General features: G+C 47.0%; 2 long non-coding RNA genes across 3 annotated transcripts in view; one reads left to right on the forward strand and one right to left on the reverse strand.

Moving 5' to 3' along the window:
* Positions 1–14635, forward strand: part of LOC309520763 — a 28799-nt gene that overhangs the window by 1883 nt on the left and 12281 nt on the right. The gene's annotated exons all lie outside the window — the stretch shown is intronic.
* LOC309520692 lies at positions 4261–8429 on the reverse strand. Of its 2 annotated transcripts, XR_014214296.1 has the most exons (3): positions 7997–8153; positions 4781–5816; positions 4261–4275 (listed from the first exon to the last, which is right to left on the reverse strand). It is a non-coding gene; the product is annotated as an uncharacterized lncRNA (long non-coding RNA). The 2 variants fall into 2 exon arrangements; XR_014214297.1 differs by lacking the exon at positions 4261–4275 and having other exon boundaries at positions 5208–5816; positions 7997–8429.

The following is a 14635-nucleotide window of genomic DNA, read 5'->3' on the forward strand; positions in this document are numbered from 1 at the left end:
ATTAGGACCAAAGGGTCTATCAAAATGCCCATGCACAGCTTTTCTTTTCTTTTCTAGAAATAATTTTTACTCGGTTTTACAAGTATAGAATTACCACAAAACAAAATACACATCCATATCTAGAGATTTCTCTGAATCTCTGGACTTCCCACCTTCCCCTCCATGGGTCCTATTGTCAACCTTTTCCAACTGCATATGATTCAGTAATCCATATCTTATATCTCTCCATTTCATCCATTATATTTGCCACATTACAAGTGTTAATTGCAATCCTACCAAAGTTTTCATCTCCTTACAGTGGTTTCCCAAGTACCATATTTTCTGTCTATGTGACGCCCCCATGTCTAAGAACCCCCCCCCCTATTTGGTGGGACTAAATTTTAAGAAAATGAGGGGAGATGGCCCAAAGTTGTTGAGCCCCCCGCCAGCTATAGGCAGGAAACACTCCCTAGACTGTTTAACACTCACTGCGGCATCGGGGGAAGTTGCACTCCTGCCACCCGGATGGCTGGCGGGTGCGCCACTTCTCCCCCCCCCCCTCCCCATGCCACTATCTTTGTATTGGACAACCTCAGTTTTTTGACATGATTTTTGAGTCAAAAAACCTCGTCTAATACATGGGAAAATACGGTAAATGATAAATTCCCCCAATCTTTATTAAAGTTTGGGTCTTCTTGGTTCTTGAGCTTGCCAGTTAGTTCTACCATTTCAGCATACGGTGGTACCTCAGGTTAAGACTAATTCGTTCCAGATGTCCGTTCTTAACCTGAAACTGTTCTTAATCTGAAGCAACACTTTAGCTAATGGGGCCTCCCACTGCTGCCACACGATTTCTGTTCTCATCCTGAAGCAAAGTTCTTAACCTGAGGTACTATTTCTGGGTTAGCGGAGTCTGTAACCTGAAGCATCTGTAACCTGAAGCGTCTATAATCCGAGGTACCACTGTACTCCAACAGCTTAGTTTGCCATTCCTCTCTGGTAGGGACTTTGTCTTCTTTCCCTCTCTTGGGCTAGTAACATCCGTACAGCCCTAATGCAAACTTGTGTCCTTTGCCCTTGGTTTTGCCTTCTCTATTGTTGGGAATTCAAAAGTGTTTACCCTAACCAGCAGCAGTGGTGAGTGGCACCCACTGGGACTGGTGAGGTGGAATGCATGGAACCCAAACAGTAGGTGGCGCCAGAGCCAATGGCAGCCAGGTCCCAACTGCTTGTAACATCGTCTCCGTCTTCTTCCCTGCTGAGTTCTACAAGGGACAAGATGGAGGGCTTATCCACACTAGTTGACCCTAGGTGGCCCTCAGAGTCCCTTGCAACTCCACAATTCTGTGATTCCATTCTATGATTCTTTCCAGGCATAGTTCGTGATTTAAAGCTCAGTGTCTGAGTGCCTTCCCCTGCTTTCTCCATGAAAACCAGCTCTTTAAAGCTCAACCTGAGCAAATGGCAAACTGTGGAAAAACTGAATTGATGTTGAGCTCTAAAGAATGGGTTTTTGTAGGGAAAGCCTGGGGATTGGGCAGGGATGGATTTATGTATGATGAGGCCCTAGGCTACTAAAGGTAATGGGGCCCTTTATATGTCCACCTGTACTTTGTCAACAACAAATTGTCGTTGCTGTATGTGTTGAATATATTATATATGGTAATTTATGGACCTAAGAGGTATCTAAAATAATTGTTGAACTGAAATACAGTTAAGAAGTGTATTAATAGTGAAATACAATTAAGAAGAAGTATATTATTAGTGAAATAATTATTAAGCTCTAACATGAGTCTGACCAAACTGCGGGAGGCAGTGGAAGACAGGAATGCCTGGCGTGCTCTGGTCCAGGGGGTCACGAAGAGTCGGACACGACTAAACGACTAAACAACAACTTTAAATGATTTTTTAATTCATAACAAACTTAATAATGCAAACACATTGGCATTTGGCAATAACAAAGGTTCCTTTAGAAACGCTTTTTTTTCCTTTAATTTTTTTGGGGGCCCCAAGAGAGTGGGGCCCTAAGCCAAGCTTCCTCAACCCTGGCCCTCCAAATGTTTTTGGCCTACAACTCCCATGATCCCTAGCTAGCAGGACCGGTGGTCAGGGATGATGGGAACTGTTGTCTCAAAACATCTGGAGGGCCGAGGTTGAGGAAACCTGCCTAAGCTATAGCTTGTTTAGCTTATACATAAATCCAACACTGAGATGGGGGGGAAAGCTCAGACACAAAATGTTGAGGTGTGGCCCTGTGCCTGTAAATAATCACAGAACTGAATCATAGAATTGTGGAATTGGAAGGGACACTCAGAGTCATCTAGTCCCACCCCCCCCCTGCAAAAGGAGTGCTGGGTGGGGCAAGAAAGGTTAGTGTTGCTAAACCCTAAGACTAAGGAGGAGGAAGCTGGCAGACATTGCCACTCTGTGGACTGGTTTTAAGAAGGCAGACAGAGGTTTGTGGAATTCTGCCTCATTCATCCTGATGAGCCAGTCTCCACTGCAAAGTAGTAGTACCATCTTGAGTCTCCAGATCCAGCCCCCTTTCTGATTTCCAGTTAATCATAGAATTGTGGAGTTGGAAGGGACCCCAAGGGACATCTAGTCAACTAAAGGAACGGCTAAGGGAGCTGGGCATGTTTAGCCTGGAGAAGAGGAGGTTAAGGGGTGATATGATAGCCATGTTCAAATATATAAAAGGATGTCACATAGAGGAGGGAGAAAGGTTGTTTTCTGCTGCTCCAGAGAAGCGGACACGGAGCAATGGATCCAAACTACAAGAAAGAAGATTCCACCTAAACATTAGGAAGAACTTCCTGACAGTAAGAGCTGTTCGACAGTGGAATTTGCTGCCAAGGAGTGTGGTGGAGTCTCCTACTGTGGAGGTCTTTAAGCAGAGGCTTGACAACCATATGTCAGGAGTGCTCTGATGGTGTTTCCTGCTTGGCAGGGGGTTGGACTCGATGGCCCTTGTGGTCTCTTCCAACTCTATGATTCTATGATTCTAAAGCATCTGTGGTGTTTGCCCTCCTATGTGTGTGACATCATACTGGGTTCATAGGGAAAGGGTTAACTAATTGTAATATGACGAACCAATGGGAACACAGGGGGCAGAGTTAACTGTGTATAAGTTTAAACACAGAGGTTTTTAGTGAGTTAGAGTTGTTGAGAAGACAGTCTCAGTTAGGAGAGACAGAGAAGATAAGTCTGCAGGTTGGGCTAGTCTGGTGTGAAAGAGGGAGATAATTTGTTAAGAGGAGTCAGTCAAACAGTTGAGATAATCAGTCAGAAGGTATTAGGAAGGTATAGGCCGGTAAATAAACTAAAGTTAAGATACTGACAGGAATATTATCTGAGAAACCATAAACTCGTTAATGTTTGTAAAATAATCTTGGGGTTTTTTTGTTTACTTTTAACAGCTGACTGGACTCAGTGTTTTACCAGAGAGTAACTGGTTGGTGGCAGTGGGGAAGTGAGCACAGTGGTGGCACAGGGATCAATAGACCGTTAAACATCCGGAGACCCTGTGTGATCACCACAGCATCCGTGACAGATGGCCAGCCAACCTCTACTTTGAAACCTCCAAGGAAGAAGAGTCCACAACCTCCTGAGGGGAACTATTCCACTGTCAAATGGCTTTTACTGTCGGAAACTTCTTCCTGATGTTTACATGGACTCTCCTTTCTTGTAACATGGTGCCATTGGTTTGAGTCCTACCCTTCAGAGCAGGAGAAAACAAGCTACATGTTCCATCTTGAGATATTTGAAGGTGGCTATCATATCTCCTCTCAGCCTTGTCTTTTTCAGGCTAAACATACCCAGCTTCTTCAGCCATTCCTCACAAGGCCTGGCTTCCAAGCCCTTGATCATCTAGGTTGCCCTCCTCTGCACACAGTTGCAATGATAGAGAAGCCAGTGAATTAATTGCCCAGAAAATCCCTGCATTTCAGGACTAGATTCAGGGCTGTGTGTCTTTCATAGCAGCCTGTTGATGTAATAAGGAGTTGGCTGGGTGAAATTTCTGTGAATCCTGGAAGGATTTTTATTTTTATGCAGATAGGTCGGGCTACTCTAGTAAACTGGGCATGCGTTTGTGTCTCTGCACCTTTGCTTGTGTAATATGATTTGCTCCCTTTTCTTGACAATAGTTATCACCTGATTTGGGTTTAATGGCAGCTGATGTACTGGCAGAGTTTCGCCTCAAGGGAGATGGAGTGTTGATGTTACAGCCCTATACTTTTATGAGCTGAAAATGAAAGGATGGCTAGATGGGAGGAGGATTCTTAGACTACCTCCCTCCTGATATGTTCCTCATCAACAATTTTTAAGCTCAAGTGGCAGGAACTTAGAAACATCAGAAGAGCCCCGTTGGATCAGGTTAGTGGACAGTCTCTGGACCAACATCATGTTCCCACAGTGGCCAACTGGGTGCCTCCATGGAAACCCCATAAGCAGGAGCTGAGCACAACACAATGGTCTCCACCCGTGGTTACCAACAGCTGGTATACAGATGTTAACAGCCTCTGACAATAGAGTTACAACAAACAAATCAGAGCTAGTAATATTGTGTTTTCAGGTTGTAAACCACTTTGTGATATGTTATAGGCAACTGTGGTTTGTAAATATTTAAATCTATAAAATAAAATAGATAGAACCGTACTGGAAACGTTTGTTGAAGGACACCATAAAATCTATTTTCAAAAGTGGCGTATCTATTCTGTTGTTCAACTTGATTTTTTATATATATAAACCACAGAGCCTAGGGCTTGCCGATCGGAAGGTCGGTGGTTCAAATCCCCACGACAGGGTGAGCTTCCGTTGTTTGGTCCCTGTTCCTGCCAACCTAGCAGTTCGAAAGCACATCAGCACATCAAAGTGCAAGTAGATAAATAGGTACCACTCCGGCGGGAAGGTAAATGGTGTTTCTGTGCGCTGCTCTGGTTCACCAGAAGCGGCTTAGCCATGCTGGCCACATGACCCAGAAGCTGTATGCTGGCTCCCTCAGCCAATAAAGTGAGATGAGCGCTTTTGCTTCTTTAAAAATGAGCTGATTGGCTTGATGACTCTATGAAATCCACTTATTGTAGAGAATGAAGGACCCAAGGTATCATGAACCAAGATGTGGCTGTAGCTGTGTTGAAACTAAGTTGGTACAGTGCCTGGACAGGAAGCAACAAAGGAAGCCCACACTTCTGTTCAACCATAGAAGGAAGAGAGGAGATAAGTGATTTTGGATGCAATTCAAATTTTAATATGAAAGCAAATAGGAATAACCCGGTCAGAAGTGCAAATACGATGTGAAACGAAGTACTGGATGCACACAATTCTCAACCTGTTGCTAAGATCAAGTTGTCAGCAGACAGTAAGAGCAGTATACAAGAATTTTAAATACAACTGCAATAGGCAAAACAGATATAGACATAAGGAAAACATCCATGCATTGTGGATGTTCAACATTTCAGGTGGGAGTTGTGGAAGCTGATCTAGCTCTTCTTGTTTTCTCCATCGTTCTTCCTTGGATCTTTCACTTTGGTCTTGATTTAAAGCCAGCAGTTACCAGTGCTACATGTGTTGCTTGGCAGGGCCTGGGTATAGAACGCGGACGTGTTGGAACCACCACTGGCATACAGAGAAGATCTGCCGCCGCCATATCCGTAAGCACATGGGTTGTACTGCTCAATGCGAAAAGCCTGGTCAGGGCAACAGAGAGCTGGCCCTGGGATGGTCAGGACAAAAGGTGGTGGCCGGATGGTCACTGTTGATGGGGGGCACTGGGCATAGCATTGATTATTCCATCCACCACGGCCAGCAGACATCTTTGAGGTTCAGAGGTGGACCTGAAAGAACATGGAGTCAGCATCATGCAGAGTTCCCAATGGAGAGCACAAGTTTGATATTAACAATAGTTAAGAGCTCAGTAAGACGCCAAAAGGCCATCTAGTTCCATACAATGGGATATATATATCCATGGAGTCAATAGAGGGATTTGTTTTTCATTCTCCCCCTTCCATAGTAAAAATTAAATAAATAAAAATTGCTGCCATTCAATGAAGCTGCATTGCAGAAGATTCAGCACAGAGAAAAAGGAAGTTCTCTGTCACACAGCATATTGTTAGGGATTGATCACCAACTTTACAGGCTTTACAGGCGGTTTATATTCAGGAACATACAAAACTGCCCTATACCAAGTCAGACCAATGTTCCACTCAGCTTGGCTTTGTGCTTATTGATTGCCAGTGGCTCTCCAGGAGTTCAGACAGGGGTCTCTCCTGCTCAGAGATGCCAGGGACTGAAACAGAGACCTTCTGCAAGCATGGCAGAAGGTCTTCCACTGAGCTATAGCCTTTCCCCCAAATCAACTATCAAAGCCTATAAAGCTATCAAAGCCTACAATGGTTGTTTACTAACTCATTTTCTCTATGCTAAAGTCTCAAATACTGTGGTGTTTCCTCATAGGGTAGTGATTCCATGGAGCTGAAGAGTTTAGGGAGTCTTGGTATTGCTGGGTGAGACCATCAGAATAAGAACGTGAGAACATAAGAACAAAAGAACATAAGAAGAGTCTGCTGTATCAGGATAATGTCCCATCTGGTCCATCATCCTGTTCTCACAGAGGCCACCCAGATGCCCCCATGGGAAGCCGTCAAGCAGCAACTGAGCACAAACCACTCTTGCCTTCTGTGGCTTCCAGCAACAGATATTCAGAAGCATTACTCCCCCGGACATTTGAAACAGAACATGACCATTGTGGCTTGTAGTCACTGGTAGCCTTATCTGCCATGATTATTAAAGCCATCCAGATATGTAGCCATCATTGCTTCCTGTGGGTTAGAATACCATAACCACCTCTATTTAAAATGGATATCAGCTGATTTTGAAAAGTCATTAACCTGAGACCTTGGAGAACACTGGGCTAAAGGAAGAGCTTCCCCAAGAGATAGCTGTCCACCTTACGGGAGAGGGGGGAATACAATGCTAGGCTTACTCAGAGTAGGCCCATTGAAGTTAACAAACGTGACAAAGTTAGATTCGTTAATTTTCATGGGTATGTAATGAGCTGGTCTTCATTGACTAAAACCCTCTAACTCTAATGAGGGAGAAACTCTAGGTTCCATTACTGGTACAAGCAGAAGGGTAGTGGAAGGGTTCTTCCACTCTAGAGGTCTTCAAGCATACACTGGGCAGTAATATATTCTGGATTATCAAACTCTGGATTTTCCTCATTGAGCAGAAAGTTGGTCTTGAAAATCTACATGGCTTCCTCCAACTCTACAATTTAGATGAGCCAGTCTTCTGGCTCAATATAAGCAATTCCTATAACCAAATGAGAAAGCACAGAAGGTCCCAGGTCTAAATAGTGGTGGTATCAGTTTAAAGGACCTATCATAGAAAGAATAGGAAATACTTCAGCCTGACACCAGGAAACCTGACACATTTTAGGATAGATAGTCCAAGGGCCTGGTAGTTTCCTCTTGGTGGGACTCACAGCTTCATGGTAGAGCTATGTAGAAGGCAACAACTGCTACCACCACTGCTACTGTTACTGCATAGCTTGTGAGTTCCAGCAAAAAGTAAGTTATAGTCCATTTGGACCATCTATCCCAATGATAAACTTCAATCAAGTATCTCATCTAATAATGTAAATCGGTGGTGAGGCGTCTGTGGTCCTCTAGAAGTTTCTGGATTGCTGCTCCCATCATCCTTGACCATTGTACCTGTTGATGATGTTGGAGTGCTGGAATCCATAGGTTCCTCACCTTTACTGTAAACCCCAGAGAAGTTTTCCCCACCAAAGTGCTCCAGCCCAGCATAATGCAGCGACACACACACACACACACACACACACAATTCAAGTGCACTTGCTTGAAAACCTCACATAGCAGTGCAATCTACCCTTGAAAATTAGCAACAACTGACATTCACCTCCATAACCTTTGTAAACCTAGAAAATGTGCATCCTAGAAAATTTGTACATTCAGAAAATGCGCCCGCTTTCTCAGAACCCAAGTGGACTTACCTAGTTCTCTAAGAAGCAGGAATGCGGAGAAGTGTTTGGAAGCAGCCTAGAGGATGGGCTTTTTATACTGTATCTCTGGTAGCCTGGAACATACTTAAGACTCCCCCTTTTTAAGGGGTGTATGATGACAAGTTCATAAATTGTCATAGGGAACTCCCCAGATTCCTGTAAAGAGTTGACACCCTTTCCTTAATAATCAGAATACTCACCTCACTGAATACTCACCTCACTGTTGTCATAGGGTTCTCCCAAACGAAGTATCAAAACATTACAAATCTTTCAACATACCGATTGCTGCAGGGAGAGTGTGCCAAATCAGCTTTTCCTCTTCACAAATTTGCTCTCCTAACTGGTACATCACAATAAACAAGTTGTTATGGGACATAGCTAATGTTACTTGCAATCAGGATTGAGTCACTGCTGGTGCCCTCAAACTGGTAAGGTGCCCACTAAGTTAACCCACCATAAAAGACCCCTGAGACTTTGGGAGTCTGGAAAAAGTGTCAAATAAGGCAACACTGGGATGCGGGTGGCCCTGTGGGTAAAACCTCAGCACCTAGGACTTGCCGATTGTCAGGTCGGCGGTTCGAATCCCCGCGGCCTGCCAACCTAGCAGTTCAAAAGCACCCCCAGTGCAAGTAGATAAATAGGGACCGCTTACCAGCAGGAAGGGAAACAGCGTTTCAGTGTGCTGCGCTGGTGCTGGCTTGCCAGAGCAGCTTTGTCACACTGGCCACATGACCCGGAAGTGTCTCCAGACAGTGCTGGCCCCCGGCCTCTTAAGTGAGATGGGCGCACAACCCTAGAGTCGGACACAACTGGCCCGTACGGGCAGGGGTACCTTTACCTTTACTTTAAGGCAACACTAATGCAGCTTCCTATATTCCAATGTTCCTAATTAAATATTATCTCACCCCCTTATAGACGTAACTTGTCACTCTACTTTGCCAGGAATGGTATCTTGTAGATACCAACTCATCAGGAGGTCTATTTCATGCAATGTTGGGATCAGGCCCTTGGACACATCGCAATAAGTGATGTCTCTTATTGTCTTATTGGTGCCTGTTAATGCAAAATCTGTCTCCCAACTTCTCTACACTTCAAATGTCTGGTACAAGGGCTTATTTCCTAAGTTAGATGGGTTCCAGGCAAAGCTTTTTTCCGGTCCTTACTACAGGTCCCAAATTGTGCCCCAAATCCAATCTTATTTCTGGAAACAGGTGAATGCCCACTTTCCACCAAAGCTTGTTGGGCTGCCTTGAAATACAGGCTTAAGATCTCAGTATTTGGCCTGGGGAAGGGATTACTTGTACAGTGGTACCTCGGGTTACATACGCTTCAGGTTACATACGCTTCCGCTAACCCAGAAATATTACCTCGGGTTAAGAACTTTGCTTCAGGATGAGAACAGAAATCGTGTGGTGGCAGCGTGGCAGCAGCAGGAGGCCCCATTAGCTAAAGTGGTGCTTCAGGTTAAGAACACTTTCAGGTTAAGAACGGATCTCCGGAACGAATTAAGTACTTAACCCAAGGTACCACTGTACATCTAACCAACGAGGAGTTTATCAGTCCATGGCTGAAAACTATGGCAAGGAACACTACCTTGGTTGGACTGTCACCATCCCTTTTGTATCAACTGGGCTACGATACCGCCCTTGTATCCAGGCAAAGGCTTTGAGGCATCTCACATAGCGACCTGTGATCCAGATCCACATCCAATGTAATCTATCGCCCGATTGCAGCTGGAATCCAATACGGGCACGACTTTCAGTTAGCCTCATATCTTAGGAATTTGTCCATACCCACCTACTGACATTTATTTACCAAAGCTAGATTAAATGTATTTCCATCAGAACTTCTAAATGGTAGACTGAGAGGCATCCCCTATCAGAATAGGCTTTGTTTATGTTCTCAGGACGTCGATTGCATGAGCCATATCCTACTGCATTGTGGGCAGTACGAGCAAGCAAGGTATCAACTGATCAAAGCCTTACTAGCAAATCTGAAGCTTTCCATATTAAATACCTTCCGGAGGATAGGTCAAATGGTGTGACACTGACTGTGGCAAAGTTTCTTATGGAGGTCGCAAGAAACAAAGACCATCACGCTCTAGACATAACGAAATGACTACCTCGGTCTCTTTCGCCTGTTGTTTGGTTGTCTTAACTGTATCTTGTTTTGAAACTGTTTTGTGGGTCTATGGACTGCTCTCTCTCTCTCTCTCTCTCTCTATATATATATATATATATATATGTTTTCGTAGATTTTCACGGGTACAGGAATGCAGGTTTTGGTGTCTTCGGGTGTCTTCCCGTGTAAGAGTCGGGGTGTCTGGGCGACGTTTCGACGAGGTCTCACTCGTCATCTTCAGGCTGGTGCTTTCGGCTTCTTGTTACTGGAACAGAGCAGAATCTGGTGTTTGAGTTTCTATAAATACTGTTGAGGGGTGTGGTGTATAGCCTCCAACGTTCTGGGCAGAGAGGAAGTTCCTAGATTAGTGTGCCTTTTCTTCTTTTGTTCCTTAATTACTTGAGGGATATCTTGAGTGATTTCATGAGTGATATTCTGAATACCACTGGGTGGGTCATTAAGTGTAGATTAGTTGCTAAAGCTTTCGTGTCTTGACCTCTTGAGCTTGTGAAGAGTTTTTCTGAGAAGATGGCTGTGCTGCATTTAGTTGTGCTCTGGCTTGGCTTCGTGTATAGGGGCGAGCTGTGATTTTGTGCCTTGTGCCAGCCAGATCTGTGTAGGGATTGCAGGGGGGTGCAGCATCCAGAGGTGCCACTATAGTTTGGCTACTGGATGGAGTCTGTAATATGTCTGTGGAGAGGGTCTGGGTTTGGGTCTGGTGTGGTTGATTGGTGACGGCGTTCTGTGTGCCTCTGGTTCTGGTGTCGGTTTTTGTGGGGAGGGCTAATTTCCAGATGTCTGGCAGGCGGGACGTGTCGTCACGCTTGTTCATGTTGTGAGGGTGTTTCTCTATCTCGATGGCTTCCATGATTATTCTCTTGTGGTGATGTTCCATGTTAAAGAGCAATTTGGAATCTGCAAAATTGCTCTCTAACATGGAACATCGGCTGGGTGAGGACTGCAGGGCCTGCTCCCTTCCAGGGCCTTTTCCAACTGGCCCAGGGGGCGTGGCCCAGGCCCTTTCTCCCGGCTATAAAGGGACTCCTGCTGCAGGGAAGCCTCGGACCATCGGCTGGGTGAGGACTGCAGGGCCTGCTCCCTTCCAGGGCCTTCTCCAACTGGCCCAGGGGGCGTGGCCCAGGCCCTTTCTCCCGGCTATAAAGGGACTCCTGCTGCAGGGAAGCCTCGGACCATCGGCTGGGTGAGGACTGCAGGGCCTGCTCCCTTCCAGGGCCTTCTCCAACTGGCCCAGGGGGCGTGGCCCAGGCCCTTATTTGGAACAAACTTTTGGGGAAGCTGGGAAGTGTTCTGCAATTGCTTCCCTGTTCCAATGTGTTTTAAAATGTCCTCAAGCAGTCGGTGGCAATTTAAATTTGTATTTCTTTTTTTTCCCTTTTTTCTCTTGCTGGGGGTGGGTGGGTGTAATGGATATTTGGTTGGGGATTAATTTTAGTGTAATTGTTCTGTTTTTGTTTTCTGTTGTTTTATTGGTTCTGTATAGTTTGTGTTTTGTTTTTAAGGGGTGGGATCAGGGCTGCCTGGGAGTGAGGCCCCAGCCAACACGATGGCTGGGACAAGTTCCACAGGGCGGGAAGCACTGGGACATCCGATCTCGGTGATCATGGGCAGGAGGCGGAGTTACGCTAAGACCAGACCATGTCATTACCGAGGAGGCAGGTTTAGTCGTTGTTTGAAGACTATCCCTGCCTCCGGGTCTGGCCTTGACCAGATGGATACTGGAATCAACAGGGGAAACCCACATAACCTGAAGGTGTTGCTGTGTAATGCCAGGTCAATGGTGAATAAAACCACTGCCATCCACGACCTGATTGTGGATGGAGGATTTGACCTGGCTTGTGTGACAGAGACCTGGTTGAATGAGACAGATGGGCCTGTCCTTGCTGCCGCCTGCCCACCAGGTTTCTCTTACGCACAGCAACCCAGGTCATGTGGGCGGGGAGGGGGGGTTGCAGTGATTTTTAGGAAGTCATTAGTCTGCACCAGGCGTCCTACTGGGAAGACCCAGTTTTCTGAGTGCATGTTCTGGAAGTTGGGCAATAGGGGCAGTACAGGATTCCTTTTGGTGTACCGACCTCCCCGCTGCACCAAGGATTCCCTGTCCGAGCTGCTTCAGGTCGTGGCGGATGTTCTCCTGGAGACACCTAGTTTGGTTGTCCTGGGGGATTTTAACATCCACGCCGACACGACCTTACAAGGGGCCGCTCGGGACTTCGTGGAAAGCATGGCCTCCATGGGGCTGTCCCTGAATAAGTTGGGCCCAACTCATAGTCATGGACATGCCTTAGACCTGGTATTCACCTCTAGCGACGTGGGTGATCTGACACTAAGTAAAAATGAAACCAAAGAAGTGCCATGGTCAGATCACTTCCTGGTGCAACTGGACTTCTCCGCGACCCTTCCCCTCTGCAGGGAGGTGGGACCAATTCGGATGGTCCGCCCCCGCCACTTAATGGATCCAAATGGTTTCCAGAGAGTGTTAGGGGATGCTTTATCCCATGTTGATGGCCTTTCAGCTGACTCCCTGGTGACCCGCTGGAATGCGGAGTTAACCAGGGCTATCGACTGTCTGGCTCCAAAGCGCCCTCTCCGATTGCATGGAGCCCGGACAGCCCCGTGGTTTTCTTCGGAGCTGAGGGCGATGAAACAATCGCTGAGACGGCTAGAGCGTCGGTGGCAGAAAACTCACTCCGAATCTGACCGGACACAGGTTAGAGCTCAACGTCGAGCCTACCAAGTGGCGATAGCGACGGCGAAGAAGACTTTCTTCACCGCCTCTATTGCATCTGCAGAAAATAGTAGCAGGAGACTCTTTCAGGTGGTCCGCAACTTAACGGAACCACCTTTACCATCGGGGCCTTGTAAAGACCCCAAGATCTCCTGCAACGATTTTGCAACGTTTTTTGCAGATAAAATCACTCATATTCGGAAGGAGCTAGACACCACCGTGGGAGCAGGGCTGGGGCGGGAGAGTGCTAGAGCCCTGTCTGGTCAAGTTGCATGGAATCAATTTCAATCCGTTACCCCCGAGGATGTGGACAGGCTGCTTGGACGAGTGAAACCAACCACCTGTCTCCTTGATCCTTGCCCATCCTGGCTTATAAAAGCTAGCCGGGAAGGGCTGGGCGATGGGCTCTGCGGGGTGGTGAATGCTTCCCTCTGTGAGGGAACATTCCCAGATCCGCTGAAAGAGGCGGTCATTAAACCGCTTCTTAAAAAACCATCTTTAGACCCGGCCAGTATGGCCAACTATCGCCCAGTCTCAAATCTTCCATTCTTGGGCAAGGTGATTGAGCGTGTGGTTGCTGAACAACTCCAGGCACGCCTGGAGGATGCGGACCATTTGGATCCCTTCCAATCAGGGTTCAGGCCTCATCATGGGACTGAAACTGCCTTGGTCGCACTGGTTGATGATCTCCGGCGAGCTAGGGACAAAGGTGAGAGTTGTTTCCTAGTTCTGCTGGATCTCTCAGCGGCCTTTGATACAATCGACCATAACATCCTTCTGGACCGTCTAGAGGGGTTGGGAGCTGGGGGCACTGTTATACAGTGGTTTCGCTCCTTTCTCCTGGGCCGTGTTCAGAAAGTGGTGGTGGGGGATGAGTGTTCAGACCCTTGGGCCCTCACTTGTGGGGTGCCTCAGGGTTCCGTCCTCTCCCCCATGCTTTTTAACATCTATATGAAGCCGCTGGGAGAGATCATCAGGGGGTTTGGACTGGGTGTCCATCAATATGCAGATGATACCCAGCTCTACCTTTCTTTCAAATCAGAACCAGTGAAGGCGGTGAAGGTCCTGTGTGAGTGCCTGGAGGCGGTTGGAGGATGGATGGCGGCTAATGGATTGAAGTTGAATCCTGACAAGACAGAAGTACTGTTTTTGGGGGACAGGGGGCGGGCTGGTGTGGAGGACTCCCTGGTCCTGAATGGGGTAACTGTGCCCCTGAAGGACCAGGTGCGTAGCCTGGGAGTCATTTTGGACTCACAGCTGTCCATGGAGGCACAGGTCAATTCTGTATCCAGGGCAGCTGTCTACCAACTCCACCTGGTACGCAGGCTGAGACCCTACCTGCCCGCTGACTGTCTGGCCAGAGTGGTGCATGCTCTAGTTATCTCCCGCTTGGACTACTGCAATGCGCTCTACGTGGGGCTACCTTTGAAGGTGACTCGAAAACTACAACTAATCCAGAATGCGGCAGCTAGACTGGTGACTGGGGGCGGCCGCCGAGACCACATAACACCGGTCTTGAAAGACCTACATTGGCTCCCAGTACGTTTCCGAGCACAATTCAAAGTGTTGGTGTTGACCTTTAAAGCCCTAAACGGCTTCGGCCCAGTATACCTGAAGGAGCGTCTCCACCCCCATCGTTCTGCCCGGACACTGAGGTCCAGCGCCGAGGGCCTTCTGGCGGTTCCCTCATTGCGAGAAGCGAAGCTACAGGGAACCAGGCAGAGGGCCTTTTCGGTGGTGGCGCCCGCCCTGTGGAATGCCCT

This window comes from Podarcis vaucheri, assembly GCF_965113315.1.
Source record: "Podarcis vaucheri genome assembly, chromosome: 16".
Taxonomy (NCBI): domain Eukaryota; kingdom Metazoa; phylum Chordata; class Lepidosauria; order Squamata; family Lacertidae; genus Podarcis; species Podarcis vaucheri.